The sequence below is a fragment of the Pinus tabuliformis genome, chromosome 1_2 (assembly GCF_031772625.1).
Source record: "Pinus tabuliformis cultivar Carrire ecotype Pingquan chromosome 1_2, CPIR1, whole genome shotgun sequence".
Lineage (NCBI taxonomy): Eukaryota > Viridiplantae > Streptophyta > Pinopsida > Pinales > Pinaceae > Pinus > Pinus tabuliformis.
Window position 1 is genome coordinate 321,505,837 of NC_142298.1, and position 19,947 is coordinate 321,525,783.

The following is a 19,947-nucleotide window of genomic DNA, read 5'->3' on the forward strand; positions in this document are numbered from 1 at the left end:
ATACCTTCGCTGCACAACAGAACATCAGTCAAACCCAAATCTCGGCATACACACATCATAACATCATCATCATATATCTATAAACCCATAAGCAGATTATTCAATGTGTAGTCATTTGAAATTTATAAGATCTGATCCATCATCACACTCCTGGGTGCACACTTATTTCATATCAAAAAATTCATCAATAACCCATATTATGTACACTTAGCACTTTGATCTCCATCTCCTTATATATCTTAGGCCTTAGCCAATACCTTGGGCCAATTTTGTAGTTATACTGATGGTATTCTTTGATGGGATCAAATATTCATTGTCGCACTCATAACTATGGCCCAATATCATGGTAAAGATACCTAGTATTGAGAATACTATGGTGCAAAAATTGTACGCAACTTTTCTTCACCAAATCTGTGTATATATGTGGCTTTGCTTCATAGAACCTGCATATACTTCCTCAAACTTCATCTTTATCATTCCTCTGTCTCTTAATTGATATTCCTTTGTCCAATCTTTTTGTCACATCTATACTGGCCTGAATACTCATCCTGCTACCATCATGTTGACATCTTTATTAAGTAGGTTTCCATCAAGGGCAACATATTTGTCATAATTCCAACAATACCCCCCTTTGGACTTCATGGCAACCACTTTGGTGTATGGTCACCCTCACCTATAGATATATGTAAACACATATGTAGATATACCAAGTTTTTCTCCCAAGTTACCAAGAATTCCCCAAACACCAAGCTTCTCTCCCCATTTGACCTCAAAGGAAAAGGGTTGGCCAATGTTGAATGAAGGCTTCTCTCCCTTTGTTGACATGAGTGTTGTAGATCTGATATGTTGAGAATGAACTCTGAATACTGACCATGCTCCCCCTGAGCACATGCTGAATTTTCTGAATATATACAAAGAAGTACATGACTCTATGACTCAACTAGACATGACATTTTCTATCACCAATGACTCATGCTTACATTGATCACCCAACATAGTGGGGTTATATATTTGACTCAACATTACATCATATGCCCAAAATGATGGGATTACATGACTTGACCACAATAGTCCATACATGAATAAATTTTACAATGATTTATAACAAAGGTATTTACATGACCTTTACATCAAGAGACAGATATGGAATTCATAACTAAAACCAAAGACCTCTATAGTTAGGTAACAAGACCAAGATAGTCTTCAAAAACCATCATATACTATGTAGGAACTACACCATAAATAGAAACAACAACAACTCATCACCAATATGCAAGATAAGACAATGTAGCTTCAATATCATAAACATGTGACCAAGTATACATCATCAATAACATAAGTGAGAACCAATCATATCATCATAAAGTAAGATAGGGCAATGTGGCATCATTCTTCAACATCATCGAAATATGCCATGTTTCCAAGTGTCATCCAGAAAATGTAGTTGTAGTATATCAATAACCATATCTTTATGAAACCTGTAGCAACATCATTCTTCTTGGCCCATTATCTTCATATAAGAAGAATTGTCACATCAAAAACCATTTCACCAATATGCAACTGAAGTAGTCATCCATAAGATCTATTTCTACAATATGTATGAACTCATCATCATCATCATCAACCAATCACAAGACTGTGAAATCAACCCATCTCCTTGATCAACAAGATCAACATTCTCTTTTCATATCATATGTATCATCATATACATGCATCACAAATTTGATCAGCAACATTATTGACATTTTATATGCATCTCTTCAAGAAACATATCAGCATCATCCATATTTCACCATAAGCAACTTATGCAAAATGACAACAGAAACATGTAGTTATCATTCAAAACTTGAGCAATCATGTGTGTATTTAGTAGCATTACCAATATACTTATCATGAATGCCATTATTCAATAAGGAATACTAAATAATCGTAATGCCAACAATGCATTATTAGAAGCATAGCAAATGCTCCTCCTGAACTTGTGTCAATAGTTCACTATCAGATCTAATCACATCATCTCATCCATCAGTTAGGTCATAAAGCATCTTCATCAATTAGTAAATCCATCAAAGCATCAATTTCATATTGCAGCAATTCATAAACCATCATTAGCCAATACCACTTCTAAGTAGTATCCACGGACTGTAACTATCAACATCAGAACAAAAAAGCAAAATAATAATTATTTGAAGCATATCATAGCATTTCCCTGAGTCTTTCCTATTGTTTCTTCACCATAGGAAAACATACGCGGCTGTCTATCTTAGAACTCACGTATATACATGACTGTCCTTCATAATATCTATGTACATAAAGTAAAATGTTGAAATTTCATAACCACAGTTCCCCTTGAGCCTGTAATGTATGTACATGTTCATGGTTACTAAATCATATGCATTATCAGTAATGTAAGCAATATGACTATCAACAAAACCATGGGAGTCATCATCAAGAGAATATATGTATTACTCCCCCTGAGATTACACATCACTAATCCTGAGGACCTGATAGTCATCTTCTGCTCTTATGAGGTCATGTACCTCACATCCCTTCTACAGTCACTATGAGAAGTAAGCTTTAAGAACCAATGGACTATAGTAGGGTCAATCTCGCCTATGTTTCTGACTTAGATTCCTTCTTCCTCCAGATATGCTTGCAATTTCTACTTCTGTGTTGGAACTAATCCCTCCTCCTGGTTCTATTTTTCATACTTGACCTACAATCAATGGCCTTATGCCCAAATGAGTTGCAAGAGAAACAATATACATAAAACCATCCTTTTTTCCTAGTGATAGATCTTGACCTTGATCTAGGAGATGTGTGACTTGATTCAGATTTCCCTTGAACAACACTATAATGGTTTTTTTCATCGCATTGTGTATGATCATATCCTATGCCAATCTTGATCAAAGGAGAGTGTTATTCATTAATAATCTTCTCTAGAGACTTAGATGCCTTTGCCCATTTGTTGATCTTCTCATAATCTTCTTTTAAGGTCATAATTTCATATTCTAATGTTTCACAATGTTTTTACTTTTCTTGAAGTTGTTTTCTTATGCTTTTTGTTCTTCTATTGGTTGCTTCTAATTCCATCTTTAACATGTTTATTTCCTCAATCATGTTGTTTCCTTTTGATTCTAATTCTTTGTTAGCATTATTGAGTTTATTATTCTCCTTTAGATCTTTCATTGAATCATTTACCTCACAACTAACTAATTCATTTAATTAATGAACTTCAAAAGCCATAAGTACTAGATAGTGACTATTAGAATTTGAATCTGAATTTTCTTGGTCATTGGATGTGTTATGACTATCTTCACTAGAGTAAAAGCTTTTATTGTGAGAGAGATTATTTTTAGCAACACTCTTTCCATTCTCTTTATGATTTTCTCTATAAGGAGATTTGGATGCATAATGTCCTACTCTTCCATAAGCAAAACATTTAAAGGGAAGCTTACCTCTGAATTTTCTAGTTCCCACTTGCAACGTTCTGGCGAAGTTTGCTTATTCCTCATATAATATGTAGCTTGTGTCTTTGGGTGCTTCCTTTTGTTTCCCTTTATTTGTGGCTTAGAAGGATTATCCTCTCATGTCTAAAGGACCACCTTTCCTCATCTCAATTGTTGTCAATGTAGAAATTCCCACTGTAGATCAACAGATTATGCAATATACTAAAGCAAAATACAAGATCTACTTCTACAACAAACTTTGCGAAAGCTTAATTGAATAGAGCAAGATCAATGAGAACACATATAACTGAGAATGAGAAATCAATCACACATAACACAGAAGAAATGACCTAAGGAAAGCCTCGGCCTAAAACCCCAATCTCTGTATTATCATACAAGTGGAAATATGTTCGAATTACAAAAAGAATCAGCTCACAAGCTATCCTGCTCTCTCTGCAATCAAACAATACAGCTCACAGACAAAATAGACACAGTATATGTCCTCCTCAAGCCCTCCAAGCCTTCTATTTCCTTACGTAGTTTTTCTTGGGGTCCAGTGATGCCACATGTGTGAATTGGCCTCATCACACTCACAAACACTGAAGAAGTAACTGCACAATCCTCAAGGAATAAATTCCTTCTGCATGCAAGAGATATTCACAATGGAATATTCTTGCAACTGATAGTACATTGTCCCTCCATCTGATCTCAACTGGGTCTCTGTCTGAACTGACATGCATGAGTTATTTATGAGATAATATTCAGTTATCTGAAGTGCAACAGTTACATGCATTCATGCATTAACTAACTAAACTCACAATTAATTCAACAAAATGTTTGAATTAATCTAACTAGACTTGACTTAGTTAACTGAGCCAACTAATTACAACTCAATGTTACAACTCATCCTTATCTCTTTAACTGATCGATAAATTCCTCAATCAATGGAGAAACTGTTGCATGTCCCCACATAGACTTCATGTTTGATTTTCTACAACTAATTAACTCATGGTGAATTAATTAATTATTTTACAAACAGCTGTTGTTACACTAAAATTTGTCACCATGACTATTTGCAGTTAGTATGGCTCCATCAACTGTCATACTATCCTCCTTGGCAAGTCTTATACCTCTGCTCTTCATGTCAAACTCCAAGAAAGAGAGAAAGTCTTTAAAAATCTATATAACTCTGGGTACGCAGTTTCTCTTAGCCTTACCTGCGTGTACGCACCTCAAGTTCACATTCCATGCGTACTTGTACGCTCTGTCTGTAAAGGGGTGGGTGCGTACCCCTGTAAAGGTCAAAAGGCGCAAGTTTTACTTCAAAAAAGTTACTTGTAGTCGATTCTAGAGCATTCTAGAAGTTTGTTTGACGTGTATTGAGCGCCTCCAGATGGTTCATGTATCCCTATGAAAGAGGAACTTATCCCATCAAGAGGGGAGCTATCCCATTCAAATAGGGGCTTATCCCATTGATGGTGGACCTGATTAACTTCCTCTAAAGCACTATAAATACAGGCATTGGGCCAGAGGGAGGGGATGTTGAAAGCTGAACATTCCTAAGGGTAGATGCTGCTGGATTAGGACTCCCTTATAGAGCTTGAGAGGAGAGATTCCCATCCTTTCTTAGCTTCATTTGGAAGTGGGTGAGCTGATCAAAGTAAAGGAGAACTCTTGCTGGACCCTGGGAGGGACCTGCACAACACCAAGGCACAGGTTGTAATGGTTTCTTTTGTTTCCACTTAATACAATTAAGCTCATTTTTCTCAACGGGTTGTTATACATGATTTGTTTCATATACTCCTTGGTCTGTATGATGAATATGTTTTATTTTATGATTTATTCAGGTGCTATGTAATCTTTTGCTTGTTAGTGAATGCAGGTTTCGAAGAGAAGGAGGAGCTCATCCGGATCGGTGAGGCTGGACTACTACAAAGCGTTGGACTAAAGGTATGTTATGAACACCTGATTACTTGTATTCTAAATGCATATTTAGGGAAAGGTAGTGTTTAATTGTCTTGTTTGTCACTAGAAAACCTTAGCTTCTAGGGAGGTCGGTTTTGTCCGCAAAATTGACTCTTTCCGCATGACAAAATGGCGACGTCACTGGGGATCGAACCCAGAATCTCTGGTTTCGCAGACCAACATATAGGGCTCTGATACACCAACATAGCTTAGGCTAGTGTCTTGGAGTAGGAGAGTAATTAACTCTCCAAGACAGCAAAACCAAACAAGTAGCTCATCTTGTGGTAGGATAAATCCAATAGTTACATTTATGCTCTGGGAAAGCTCCTCTTAAAGGAGAAGCACGAGATCGTGTCCGAACCAGTGAGGGGATCAATCCTCTTTCATTGGGAACGACGCCAGATACACACGTACTACAAACGGTAAACCTCGGATTGACCATTGTCGAGGAGCCTGGGGTCACTTGTCGGTAAACCTTGGATTATTGTCAAGGAGCCGGCAAGGGGATTGAGCTTGATACTCTGCCCTTGCGTGCTATCGGATTGTAGACTGTTCCCCCAGGTATATTTGTTGTTGTTGGTAACCTTAGTGACCATTATCTTTAGGGTTCTACCCAAGGTGACGGTGGAGGGAAGATCCCACTGTACCTGGAGCAGACGTCGGCTAGACTCACTTGGATTTTCTGGGGTGTTCACTTCACTCGAGACGGTTAAAGTGGAGGAACTTGGTCCAGTCTATTCATTAAGCAGGTTTCCGGGGTAACTCTTCCACCCGCCACTTCTGTACTGAATTCTGCGATGTTGGATTTCATCCCCAACTAGTGTTTTCGGTCCGGAAGGTTACTGTTTGTGTATGGTTTGACTCCTAGATTTGATAGCACGTGTTAATTTGTTTGTTTTTACTTTTAGAGACCATAGGTGTGAATTCTGAATTTTAATTGTTAGGTTTGAATTATGAATTGTTAATTTTATTTATAAATTGTTAATAAAATTCACTGAAGTTGAATATAATGGCAAACGTTTTAGAATTTACCAACCTAGGAACCCCTCCTAACGAGAATCCTAGTACTTTTCCTTACTTTGGAAATGTTGGTCCTCCTTATATGGCTACTTTGTCATTACCTGGATTTACAATAGGATTACCGATATGGTTATTTTCAACTTCGTTGGCCCAAAGTACTCCAATTGTTCCACCTCAACCGGATGCTTCACCTCAACAGAGTTCACCATCTCAACATCACCAACCTTCTGTTGACCCTTTACCTTATTCGCCTAATTTTTCTTCCTCCATTTCTTCCTCTTCGCCTGGTAAAAGCCTTGATGCTAGTAACCAGGAGGCTAAGAAGAAGAAGAAAGGGAAGAAGAAGAAGAAAGAAGTCAACCAACCAACCATGATTGTAAGTGTTATTTGTGTTGAGGAAAACTCCGACATGCATCGTAAACCCAAATACCCTTGCAGGCTTTGTAAGGGTGACCACTTCCTTGTCAATTGTCCTGGTATTCCAAAGGTCTTGGAAGTATGGTCAGACAAATCTCATCAACTTTCCATTGATCCATCAACCAGTGATAGTCAGGTTCCTGGGAAAAAGGGTAAAGTTAGGTTTCCTTGTAAGTTATGCAAAGGGAGTCATCAAACTCACATTTGCCCTCACATGGATGAAGCCTCAACATTGTTGGAAAACCTTACTGTTCCACAGCAAGAATTTCCAACTGGTTACCGTAAACTTTCTCCCAACCTACCGTCAAATGACGGAGTGATTGATCTAATTTCAAGTACAGTCGATCACACTCTTCCATTGGAGAGTGAAACTCATGTCACTCAGGTTGATGATCCATTAGTTGATCAAAGTGTCGATTCAATTTCACATTCGATCGATCACACTTTCCCTTTGGAGAGTGAACTTCATACCGCTCAGGTTCTTCTTGTTACATCAGATTCTTCTATGTCGGGGGGCATTTCACCTATTTCTAGAGAACCCCCTCCAAGTATTGAGGTCTTTTCCTTTGATTGGAATAGACTAACAGAACCTCGTCTTCCTTCCTCCATCCCTTTCCAAATCATTGTCAAGGCTGGTGGTAGGGACATACATCGTACTCATGTAGATGAAGGTGCTTCTGTTAGTATTTTATCCTCAACTGTTTGGAAAGCTTTGGGTTCCCCTCAGCTTGCGCCTATTACGCAGAATCTGAAAGCTTTTAACAGAACCATTAGTGAACCTTTAGGGATCCTTCCTAAGTTTTCTATTACCTTGGAAGGTAAAACTGTCTGTATTGATCTTATGGTAGTTCGAGGTCCCTTGGATTTCAATTTACTCCTTGGGCGAGACTATGTTTATGCAATGAAAGTTGTCGTATCGACACTCTTTCGCGTGATGTCTTTCCCTCACAATGGCAGTATTGTGACTGTAGACCAGCTTTCGTTCCCTAGTCTTATTTCGACTACCAATAATATGACAGCCCTAAATGTTCCTGATTCTCAAGTGGTCTCTACCCCGCCACGGGTTAATTATGTGGCAACTGGTCCCATGTTTTCAGTTACCGATGTAAGTGAGCCTCTCGCTATTTGCTCATCTTCCTTTGATTTAGATCCAGTAATTGACATGGAAAACTCTATGGGATTACTTGAACACGATGTTCTTATCCCTTTTGAGTCCCTTGACATGTGTTCCTTCCAGAGAAGTATTCTTCCTTCTGATGAAGACCTCTTGGAAGCCATGATCAAGGTGTGTCCATTGACATGTCTTTCTTCCAGTTGGAAGCCATGATCAATGTTACGAGGAAAGTTTTTCCTGTATCAACCTCGTTAAAAAATGAAATAGGCTGTTATGAGGATAGTTCTTTTCCTGTGTCAACCTCGTTAAAAAATGAATCAGTTGGTCAGAGGATAGTTCCTGTTACTGAGTCAACCTCATTAAAAAATGAATCAGGTAGATTTTAGGATATATAGGTAGATTGTAGAAAGTAGGATTTTGAGGATAGTTCCTGTTACTGAGTCAAGCTCGTTAAAAAATGAATAAGGTATGAGGATAGTTCTTTTCTTGTGTCAACCTCCTTAAAAATGAAACAACTCCCTTTTCAAGTTAAATATTGAAAGTAAACCTTCATTCCATCCATTTGGTTGAATGCAATGAAGCCTGGGGGGCATGTACCTCGCTTTGCATCATTATCCTGGGGGCATGCGAACTTCTTGAGCATAGTTCCTTGTCTTGTGTCAAGCTCGTTAAAAATGAAACAAGGAGTCTTGAGCATAGTTCCTTGTCTTGTGTCAAGCACGTTAAAAAATGAAACAAGGGTAGGTTAAGTAGGTAGATTGTAGAGAGTAGTTATGAGAATAGTTCCTTGTCTTGTGCCAAGCTCGTTAAAAAATGAATCAAGGATTTTAGAGCATAGTTCCTTGTCTTGTGTCAAGCTCGTTAAAAAATGAATCAAGGTTTTTTAGAGTATAGTTCCTTGTTAGGTAGATTGTAGAGAGTTGTTATGAGCATAGTTCCTTATCTTGTGTCAAGCTCGTTTAAAAAATGAAACAAGGGTTTTGAGCATAGTTCCTTGTCTTGTGTCAAGCTCACTAAAAAATGAAACAACTCCCACAAGTCTTTCCAAGATTTCGAAAGTAAACCTTCATTTCATCCACCTGGTTGAATGAAATGAAGCTTGGGGGGCATGTACCTTGATTGGCGTCATTGTGCTGGGGGCATGCGAACTTATAACAAGCATAGTTTTTCGTTTCAAGCTTGCGTAAACATGAAACCGAATCCGAGCATAGTTCTTTTCCTGTGTCAAGCTCGTTAAAAAATGAAACAAAACCTCCTTCAGTTTTGAGTCGAGTGTTTGGCTAGATCTCATAAATGTCAAGTTGTATATTTAGGTTAGTTATTTCAGTTTTTTGCATAATTTTCTTACAGTTTTAGGTCGATTCTTTCAAATGATCTCGTACATGAACCTTCATTCCATCCAGCTTGTACTTAGATGAATGAAATGAAGCTGGGGGGGCATGCGCTCTAGCAGTTATGCTTAGGGGGCATCAAGCATAGTTTTCTCTCTGTTTCAAGCTTGTGTAAAAATGAAACTACTTTGAAGCATAGTTTTTCTCCGTTTCAAGCTTTTGTAAAAATGAAACCTATCTCGAGTCAATTTCAGTTATTTTCAAGACTCGTTAAACTCATGAAAATCTCGAGATTGTTTTGTTATCTTTCATTCTCGTAAAACAAATGAAATACCGAGTTCTTTCCGTCTTTTCCTGTGCGTAAATTAAATTGAAAGTCAGCCATATGAGTACATTTTTATCCCTTTTTCAAACTCATTAAAATTTACGAAAAAGTGAAAACCATGAGTACATTTTTATCCCTTTTTCGAACTCGTTAAAACTTACGAAAAAGTGAAACCTCAGAGTCATCTTTAAGCTCTTTTCTGACTCCTAAAATGTGAAAAGATTGTCGAGTTTTCTTTTACACTCGTTAAAACGGAATTAAAAGACGGTCCCCTTATAGCCCTTTTCTGACCGTAAAAACAAGAAAAGATTTCCGGATTTTTGTCGTTTCAAATTCGATACTGGAAATAAAACGACGTGTCCTTGATCGCTTTTTACTTTTCAGGTCAAAGACACTAACTATGAAAGTACTTCTTGGTCGTAAAAGATCAAGCGGTTCTCTCAAGTATTATTTTATACTTTTTCAGGCTTGGGAGACAAATTTACGAAAAAGTTCAACCCTGGAGTCTTCTTAATTTTTTCAGACTCTCTAAAATTGAAAAACGCCGAGTTTCTCCTATACTGGACTCGTTAAAATTTCACAGTAAAGGACTTGTTCAATTACAAACACAAACGGACCACTCCTTCTTAGGGTTCGAATCTAAAACTAAGTTGGACTCATCCGAAGGATGAGCTTATAATCAAGCATATGTTATCCTCCTCAAGCTTGTAAAAAATAAAGAGGTACTTGCCAGAAATGGTGGGGGAAAAGAGAGAAAAATGAGCCTATTTTTTATCCTTTGTCTCAGAAGAAGCCTTATCAGCACTCTTGAACACGACACTTTTCATTCACCTGGGTTAGGAAATTCTTTTCCTAACAGTTGATCAAACCACATTGAAAATCTTCAACCAGTTCCGGGTATTAACTTTGGGTCAATTGTCACCAAGCCATCTGTCGTGTCGTTATGTGTTCAAGAGGTCACTGCAAATAAACCATTCATCTGCAAAATACCCGTCATCCATCTCGACCATCCCTGAGTCAGTCCTTACAGCTACATTTCTTCAACTTGATCTATGATTTCGTGTTGTGGGCTTGCCTGCAACGGGTCGCTTTCTATCGACATCAGCACATTTTCTAGAGAGATGACCTAAAAATCGTCAGTACCTTGAAATCTGCATGCATCAGTGGCAGGTTTCTCGCCTTTGACGACAGTTTACATCATTGACTTTCGATCGAAGGATTCCGTGAAATGTTCGACATCAACTCATTCATTCACATCTCATGGATTGTACTGGGTACTTTGAGAACCATTGACATCACTGGTGGTCTCTCTCACACTTGTTAACAGTTTACATCATCGAATGGTAATCAAGTGGTTTCTACCATGTTCGACATCAACTCATTTATTCGCATGGATAGAATCGTACCATTTCGGGAAGTAGAAATGAAGACCCTGGATCTAGTTTCCACCATCCAGGCTGCGAGGATTTTTGTATTCATTATACAGTAGACTAATCATAAACAGATGGCTGCGTCCATACTGTGTCTACAAGAGTCTATGATTATGATGTACTGCGAAATCATTCCTGTATCAGAGCAGTAGTTAGTTTGTTAGTTAAAGTTTTCAATCTAAGTATGGGAATGCCTACCTCAGCGATGATATGATCTCATATATGTATTTTGTTTTGAATATTTGCAGGTTCCAACTGGGCTCTCCACAAGATAATCCTTGAAATGATAAAGTACTTCACCCTTCCTAGATGATATGAAACCCTAATCTACTACAGGCTTCGCACTTTAGGGGGCAATCTGTTACACTAAAATTTGTCACCATGACTATTTGCAGTTAGTATGGCTCCATAAACTGTCATACTATCGTCCTTGGCAAGTCTTATACCTTTGCTCTTCATGTCAAACTCCAAGAAAGAGAGAAAGTCTTTAAAAATCTATATAACTCTGGGTACGCAGTTTCTCTTAGCCTTACCTGCGTGTACGCACCTCAAGTTCACATTCCATGTGTACTTGTACGCTCTGTCTGTAAAGGGGTGGGTGCGTACCCCTGTAAAGGTCAAAAGGCACAAGTTTTACTTCAAAAAAGTTACTTGTGGTCGATTCTAGAGCATTCTAGAAGTTTGTTTGACGTGTATTGAGCGCCTCCAGATGGTTCATGTATCCCTATGAAAGAGTAACTTATCCCATCAAGAGGGGAGCTATCCCATTCAAAGAGGGGCTTATCCCATTGATGGTGGACTTGATTAACTTCCTCTAAAGCACTATAAATACAGGCATTGGGCCAGAGGGAGGGGAGGTTGAAAGCTGAACATTCCTAAGGGTAGATGTTGCTGGAATTAGGACTCCCTTATAGAGCTTGAGAGGAGAGATTCCCATCATTTCTTAGCTTCATTTGGAAGTGGGTGAGCTGATCAAAGTAAAGGAGAACTCTTGCTGGACCCTGGGAGGGACCTGCACAACACCAAGGCACAGGTTGTAATGGTTTCTTTTGTTTCCACTTAATAAAATTAAGCTCATTTTTCTCAACAGGTTGTTATACATGATTTGTTTCATATACTCCTTGGTCTGTATGATGAATATGTTTTATTTTATGAGTTATTCAGGTGCTATGTAATCTTTTGCTTGTTAGTGAATGCAGGTTTCGAAGAGAAGGAGGAGCTCATCCGGATCGGCGAGGCTGGACTACTACAAAGCGTTGGACTAAAGGTATGTTATGAACACCTGATTACTTGTATTCTAAATGCATATTTAGGGAAAGGTAGTGTTTAATTGTCTTGTTTGTCACTATAAAGCCTTAGCTTCTAGGGAGGTCGGTTTTGTCCGCAAAATTGACTCTTTCTGCATGACAGCTGCTAAGATCAAATTTGAATTTTTACTTCTCTATTTTAGTTCAGGGACAAACTAAAATAGGAAGGTATCCCGAAATGCTATTTATAGTAGTACTAAATTTAGCACTTCTATATTTATCATTTCTTGTTGCTATTTTCAACACTCCATCTCAACAAGAAAGGGATTATCAGTAACCCCAATCCTGTCTCTGTGGAACTCAAACTTTCATTTTGACAATGCCTTTGTCAAAATATCTACATACTATTCCTCGGTCGAAACATACAGCAACAACATGATCCTCTTGACCACACAGTTTCAAAGATGGTGATACTGGATATCAATGTGCTTGGACCTGTCATGAAAAACTAGATTCTCAGAGAGTTTGATACAACTCTGATTATCGCAGTAGATCACGATTGGATCCATCCTCTGACCAAACAATCCCACTAGAATCTTCCGCATCCAAATGGCCTCACATGCAGCCTGACTAGCAGCCATGTATTTAGCCTCTGTTGAGCTAAGTGCAACTGATCTCTGTTTCCTATTGTACCAGGAAACTGTAGCTGAACCAAGGTTGAAGATTCCTCCAGAAGTGCTCTTTCGGTCTGATGGACTCCCTGCCCAATCTGCATCTATGAAGCCTTGAAGCTTTACTCCCTCTGTCTGTTTGTACCATAATCCGAACTGAGATGTGCCTCTGAGGTATCTCAGCACATGCTTCGTTGCCTTCCAAAACATCTTGGCAGGCTGAATCATAGCTTGACTCAGCTGGTTCACCGCAAAGCATAAGTCGGATCGTGTTTACCAGATACATAAGTGAACCCACCAGCTGACGATAAACAGTAGCAGCTACTACCTCACATAAATTAGCATCATCCTTCCTCCAGTTCCCAGCTAGAGGAGTCTGCATGGGCTTGCACTTCTCCATTTGAAAGTGTCTGAGTATCTCATTGGCATACTTGCCTTGAGACACAAATACTTCACCATCTTTCTGCCACACCTCCATGCCTAGAAATTAGTGCATAAGACCCATGTCTTTCATTTAGAACTCTCTTGCAAGGTCCTCCTTGCAAGACTGTATCAGCTGATCATCACCTGTCAAAATCAGATCATCGACATAAAGAACAATGATCAATGGTTTACCTTCTACCATGATGTGGTAAAGGTTCGCATCTACTTCACTCTTGGTGAAGCCCAACCCAATGAAATAGATGTCGATCCTGGTGTACCAAGCACGGGGTACTTGCTTCAGCCCATATAAAGCCCTCTTGAGTCGGCACACATGCGACTCGTGATCGAAGGTCTCGAAACCCTCTGGCTGCTCAATGTACACCTCCTCCTCAATCTTCCCATTAAGGAATGTTGTCTTCACGTCCATCTGGTGGATATTCCACCCCATCTGAGTTGATAGTGCCAACATCGATCTAATCGATGAGTACCTTGCTACGGGAGCCAAAGTCTCATCATAGTTGATCCCCTAGAACTGTGAGAAACCCCTGGCAACAAACCTTGCCTTATGTTTCTCAACACTACCATTAGCTGCCTGCTTTACCTTGTAAAGTCATCTAGAACTCACCACTGACTTGCCCTGAGGTCTTGGGACAACATCCCACACACTGTTCCGAATGATAGAGTCGTACTCCTCTACCATTGCATCAACCCAGACTGGTTGTTGCACTGCCTCCTCGAATGAAGAAGGTTCGGTATCTACACACTCCCCAACTAAGGCCATGTACCCAATGTGCCGCTCAGGCGACCTCCTCTATCTGCGCTAAGAAAATGACTGTCCCACATTCTCCTGCACATCTAGCATCAACCTGTCAACTTCCTTGAGCGTTTCTGCCCATCTCTGGAAGTCTCAGCATGAGTGGATGTCTCCACTCTCGGATCCTCTGCATGTGGCTGCTTCACATCAATCTAAGGCTCCTCCTCCTTAGGAACTGAAATTTCCTCCTCTGCATGCAACTTAAGCTCCCTCTCAAGTGATAATCGCATGGCTTTCTGCTCGTCGAACTTTAGATCCCTGCATACCACAGTCCTCTGACTGGTAGGCAAGTACACTCGATAGTTGTGGGGTGCATCCGTGTACCCCACAAGTATTCCCAACTCGACTGTGGGATCTAGCTTCTTCCGAGCATCTTTGGTCACGTGACAGTAAACTGATGATCCAAAGATTCGGAAGTGACTCACATCTGGTCGTTTCCCGGAAAAGGCCTCCATAGGTGTCTCCATTCCTAGTATACGGTGTGGGCTTCTGTTCTACAAGTATACTGCTATATTACATGCCTCAGCCCATAAATGCAGTGGTAGGCTTTGGTCATGCAACATCACTCAAGTTGCTCCCACAATTGATCTATTCTTCCTTTCGGCCACCCCATTCTGTTGTGGGTTATGGGGTGTCGTCAATTCCCATTTAATTCCTTCTACAGAGCAGAAGTCTTTAAACTATTTGGAGACATACTCTCCACCATTGTCACTACACAAGGCTTTTATTTTATTTCCAGATTCTTTCTTTTCCAAGGCTTTAAACTCACAAAACCTCAAGAAGGTCTGATCCTTCTTTTGCATAAAGTAGATCCAGCATCTACGAGAAAATTCATAAATAAAAATAACATAGTACCTTTGTTTAGTGGTGGAGGCTATAGAGAATGGTCCAAAAACATCTGAGTGAACTCGCTCTAGGATTGCTCTAGCTCTACTATCCCGATCCGGAAAGTAAGATTTCGCATACTTACCCAAGGTACAACCTTTGCATGTATTCGTCTGCTCAAGTTTTCCCTTGGGTAATCCCATAGAAATCTGTTGCATGATTGTTATGAAACCAGCTCACAAAAAGATAGAAAAGAGAGATCAACGCCTTAGAATTCAGCCTCTTTGAGGAGGCAACCTCCTTTACATTACACAAATGAGCATTCTTCGATGATACAAATGAAAAGACCTCCTTTCTATATATAGGAGTCTAAGGGGTCATAATATAATCAGAGCCGACATAACAATAATAATGTAAGGGCACAATAATAACAATAGTGGGCTTCTATGGAGCACAATAGTAACAATATGGGCACTACATGGGTACATCAATATCCTAAGGGGTTTGTACTAATAACAATAAGGGGTTACACTAGTAGTATAGGGGCCTAACATGCCCCTCTCCTTCAAAAACTGTTGTCCTCAACGCTTGAGTAGTTCTTTATGCTTCTGTATAAAATTCTTGTCCTCCCATGTGGAATCTTCAGTGGGTAAGTTCTTCCACATGATGAGATACTCTAAAATTGATCGATTTCCTAGTTGTTGGGTTCTTGTTTCTGTGACTGCCCCAGGTTCCAATATGATTTTTCCTTCCTCTTCAATTTCTGGCAATATTGTTTGAATTGGGATCTTTTGCAACTTTTGAATAAGTGGCCATACTTCTTCATCCTTCTTCCATTCATCCCTTGCTTCGTTTATCCAATCTAGTTGGATAATAGAAATAGCACAAAACAATGCTTCCACATCCTCATCCTTTCTTGAGAGTGCATCTGCAACAAAATTTTTCTTCCATTTTCTATAGATGATGTCAAAGTCATAACCCAACATATTTGTGACACATTTTTTCTGTTCTTCTAAAGATAATAGTTGTTCTAAAAAGTATTTAAGACTATCATGATCCATTTTTACCTTGAAGTGTCTTCCCATTCGGTAAGGTCGCCATTTCTTAAGTGCATGTAGTATTGCCAACATTTCCTTCTCATAAATAGCTTGCTTGAGATGTAGCAGTAAAAATACCCAATCACCTACATCAAAACATTTTTCACTACAATGTTGATCTACCTGTTGTTTCATTCGATTTTGCCCCAAAGTGGCGTTATCCTTGAAAAGTTGGAGAACTTGTTGTTGATGCTCGATGTGATATTTCACTGTTTGAACCTTCTTCTCCTTGATATGTCCTTCTATCTTTAGAGTTTGAGGAGTGGTAATTTCTTCCAATCCTTTACAAGACATGGTCAGGTTCATTTCGTGATGCTCGATGTGATCTTTCACTTCTTGAACATTTTTCTTCTTGAGATGTCCTTATATCTTGATAGTTTGAGGGATGGTAATTCCGACCAATGAATTACAAGATATGGTTGGATTCATTTCTTCTTTCTTGATGTGATATTTCACTTCTTGCACCCTTTTATTCTTGATATGTCCTTCTATCTTGAGAGTTTGAGGAGTGGTAATTCTTGCCAATGCTTTACAAGATATGGTCTGGTTCATTTCTTCTTTCTCTGGGGTTGGGTCCTGGCCTATATCCTCTTCTTTTGATGTTTCATGATCCTTTTCTTCCTCCTCTTCATACTCTATGTAAAATAATTTCTTCTCAGTACACTTATGACCTTTAGTGCATTTGCTATCACAATTGTAACAAAGCCTGTTATGAAACCAGCTCAAGAAAAGATAGAAAAGATAGATCAACACCTTAGAATTCAGCCTCTTCGAGGGGGAAACCTCCTTTACATTACATAAATGAACAATTCTTCGATGATACAAATGACAAAACCTCCTTTCTATATATAGGAGTCTAAGGAGTCACAATATAACCCAGCCGACCTAACAATAATAATATAAAGCCACAAAAATAACAATAGAGGGTTTTTATGGGGCACAATAATAACAATATGGGGACAATAGGGCACAACAATATTAATAAGGGATATAACTACAATAGTAATGGGGTAATCACTAGTATTATAGGGATCTAACATGCCCCTCTCCTTCAAAAAAGTGTTGTCCTCAACGCTTGAGTAGTTCTGGATGCTTCTGTATAAAATTCTCATCCTCTCATGTGGAATCTTCAGCGGATAAGTTCTTCCACTTGATGAGATACTCTGAAATTAATCGATTTCGTAGCTGTCTAGTTCTTGTCTCTGTGACTGATTCCTGTTCCAATATAATTTTTCCTTCCTCGTCAAGTTCTGGCAATATTGTTTGAACTGGGAGCTTGTCGCCTATAACCTTCTTTAAACATGAAACATGGAAAATTGGGTGCACTCGAGAAGGTGCAGGAAGCTCCAATTTGTATGCCATAGTACCAATCTTTTGCAACACCTTGTACGGACCATAATACTTTGGTGATAATTTATTATCCTTCCTAGCTTGCTTCAGGGACATTTGTTTATATGGTTGTAGCCATAGGAATGCCCAATCACCTACATCAAAACTTCTTTCGTTGCGATGTTGATCTGTCTGTTGTTTCATTCTATTCTGTGCCAACACGAGGTTATCCTTTAAGAGTTGGAGGACTTGTTGTTGATGTTCGATGTGATGTTCCACTACTTGAACCTTAGAATTTTCTCTTAAATATGATGTGATGGATGGTGGCTGATATCCATAAAGTGCCATAAATGGGGTCATTTTTGTTGCTGTATGGAAGGATGTGTTATACCACCATTCAGCTAGAGGCAACCATTTAACCCATTGTGTCTATTTATCAGAGACAAAGCAACGAATATATCCTTCCAGACATTTGTTTACTATCTCAGTTTGCCCATCAGATTGAGGATGATAAGATGAACTATGAGCTAACTGAGTACCAAGACAAGAAAATAATTCTGTCCAAAAATTTCCAGTGAAGATGGGATCTCTGTCACTTACAATAATCTTTGGATTTCCATGTAGCTTTTGAATTGTTTCCATAAATGCAGTAGAAACTGTACTGGCTTTAAATGGATATGATAATGCACAAAAGTGTGCATACTTGGTAATTCTGTCAACTACCACCATGACGACATTCTTTCCCTCAGACTTGGGTAAACCTGTGATAAAATCCATTGGGACCTCCTCCCAACATTGGCTTGGAATGGATAAAGTTTGTAATAGACCCGGGGTCTTAATTGTTTCAACTTTATTTTGTTGGTAAACCAAACATTCTGCCACAAAATTTTGAATATCCGATTTAAGGCTATCCCAAAAAAATTCCTTCTTAACCCTGTGGTAAGTTTTTAAAAATCCTGAGTGCCCTCCTAAGGGAGAAGTGTGCAATTCCATAAGAATATTTTGTTTGAGTTGGGAGTTCTTACAGAGGTATAAGCGATCTTTGTACCATAACCAATCATTTTGCCAGCTAAATGTATCAGATGTACTGGAATCTTGTTGTAACTTTCGAATAAGTGCCCACACTTCTTCATCATTCTTCCATTCCTCCCTTGCTTCGTTTATCCAATCAGGTTGGATAATAGAAATGGCGCACAACAATGCTTCCACATCCTCATCCTTTCTTGAGAGTGCATCTGCCACCACATTTTGCTTCCCTTTTTTGTATATGATTTCAAAGTCATAACCCAACATCTTTGTGACCCACTTTTGTTGCTCTTCCGAGGATAATCTTTGTTCTAAAAGTATTTAAGGCTATCATGATCCGTTTTTACCTTGAAGTGTCTTCCCGTTAGGTAGGGTCGCCATTTCTTAAGTGCATGTAGTATTGCCAACATTTCCTTCTCATAAATAGCTTTGTGTAAAAACTTTCCCTTGATTGGACAACTTTCAAAAGCAATGGGTCTTTCATCTTGCATTAAAACAGCACCAATTCCATTTCCTGAAGCATCACATCCCACAATAAAGGTTTTTGTGAAGACCGGTGTAGCTAAGACTGGCACATTGCCTCTTTAAGATGTTCGAAAGCCTTTGTTGCTTCTGGAGTCCATGAAAATGCATCTTTCTTCAATAATGTTGTTAGAGGTGCTGCTATTCTCCCATAATTCTTAACAAACTTGTGATAATACCCTGTCAACCTGAGAAATCCTCGCAGATGCTTTATGGATGTGGGGATTTTCCATTCCGTAATCGCTTTAATTTTGCTAGGGTCTACCTTAACTCCTTCATGAGATACAATATGACCCAGATATTCCACTGATCCAGGTGGATATTTGTGGCCACCTGCCAAGTCCACCTGGACCCCCACCATTGTCTTTCTCAGCATTTTCAGTTTCCTTAATTGTAGCACAACTTACTATTTTTAGCAGTTTTTCGGGTCCTGAACTTCCGGAGCCGTTTTGAGGCCCTAAACGACGTTTTTTGGGGAATCTGGGGGAATGGACTCGTGTTGCCCATTCCAACAATGATAGTGCTCGGATAGATCTTTCTAATGAGCTATTGTACGCGTCAAACGGAGATCATATGCCAAAGTTACGACCCCGGGAAGTTGATGTACCAACTTACCCCCAAACGGGGCCCACAGTTTGGTGTTTCATCTCCTAGGGTTAGGTTTTGGAATGTTAAGGGTTTTTCCATTGTTTCTCAACAATAAATAGGCCTTCGAGCCTCATTGTAACACAGTTCAGAGGCATGTAGCCATCACATCTCTTCTCAGAGATAAGCTACCATCGCCCTAGCTAGTTTATTGCCATTTCTGTTTGTAAGCATATTTCAGTATTTTCCATTAATGAAATGAAGTATTATTTCCGCTGCATCTTTGTGTATATGGTTATCTCTGTAATTTGTTGCGTTCCTGTTTAAATCTGGATCAGTGGTATCAGAGCGGTCTGC